The following is a 1540-nucleotide window of genomic DNA, read 5'->3' on the forward strand; positions in this document are numbered from 1 at the left end:
GGGTGCGAGGGCTGCCCTCCCTCCCGCTCGCAGATGCCGAGACTCCTCCCCAGAGCGACACAACTCGCGCCCAGGCACGGCCCGGCCCCCGAGGGCCACCCGCAACGTGAGGCCTGAACTGTCCGTGAGCCGCCCCCCCAGGCCCTGGGGCTCTGCCGCCCGGTTTCCCCGGCCTGTGGCTTCCCCGGAGCCTGGGGTGCTGGCTCCCCTCGCGCATCACATGCCATCAGGTGAGCCGGCTGCTCAGCTCCCACGGGCCAGAGTCATGCCCAGGCCAGGTGTGGCCGGCAGAGCGCCCGCTGGCATTTAAGTGCAATTTTATCTTCGTTTTCTCCTTAACCTCTGCTCCGCTCCTTTCTTACACCTGACAGCGTTGCCAAGGAGACAGCCAGGAACTGGGAGGTCACGGCTGGACCAGGGGAGCGGACGCGGTCCCTTCCTGCTGCTCCCGCGCCCGCCGTGGCCGCAGCCTCCCGGTCGGGCAGGGGTGACGACCGCGTCCGAGCAGAACCTCGCAGATCCCGCCTCCTGCTCTCACCCGGCCCCGCACCAGGAGACGCAGCGCCTGCTGCTCCGGATCAAACGGAGGGTCTGGCGACAGCGATGACCCCGAGGCAGCTCAGTCACCCCCACTGACCTTGCGGAGGCTCAGCCTCCCGCTCCATCTCCCGGCGGCTGGACGCCGTGCGCTTAGCACGCGCTTCACGCACCAGGTCCCTGCGGCTCCGGGACCGGGGAGGCCGAGGGTGAGCCTCCCGGGAGCGGGGACGGAGGCCCTACTTCTGCTCTTTTTTAAAAACAGAGAAGCCCAAGATAGTGGTGTCTCATGAAAGTCAGGTTAGAGCTGAAACGCCAGCCCCGGCCCACGCCTCCCCGTGGTCCCGGTCCGATTACCGCCTCGGGGCCGCTCGGGCCCACCCGGCGCGGACGCCTGGGCTGAGGGAGAGGAGCAGGACGGGCAGGTGGGTCGCGGGCGGAATCGGCGGCCAGTGCGCCTCTCCCAGCGCCCTGTGTTGGCTCAGACGCGGAGAAAGCGTGATGGTCTTTTTTATATAAATTATTAAATCCCTCTGATCCAAAGGGTATGTTTCATTCTTGGTTTAAAAAAAAATCTAAGTAGCAGTTTAATGCTATGGATTTTAAAATTACTTCGCCTGTAACTGGTTGAATAAAACGCATGTGCATTTTTTCCATCGTAGAAGCTGATGTTGCTCCTCGGAGAGGCTGTGAGGGTGGGGGAGGGGAGGGGAGCTCGGGGCGCCGAGCATTCAGGGCCGAGCAGGCGGAGGGCAGCCAGGAAGGAAGGGAGAGGAAAGAGGCCGAGGAGGTGCTGCAGGCGCACGGAGCGCGGACGCAGCACTGGGGGGTCGGGGGTCGAAGGGACGCAGCCTTTGGGCTCTGCCCTCCTGCGGAGCAGGTCAGGGGGCTGGTGGTGAGGAGCCCTGTTGTCGTGTGTGAAGGACCGAGTAGAAGCTGAGAGAGACCTGCTCCCGCCCTCGAGAAGGGAGCCTGCAGCCGCGGTCGGCATCTAAACAGCAAG

This window comes from Myotis lucifugus, unplaced genomic scaffold (assembly GCF_000147115.1).
Source record: "Myotis lucifugus unplaced genomic scaffold, Myoluc2.0 scaffold_1713, whole genome shotgun sequence".
Taxonomy (NCBI): domain Eukaryota; kingdom Metazoa; phylum Chordata; class Mammalia; order Chiroptera; family Vespertilionidae; genus Myotis; species Myotis lucifugus.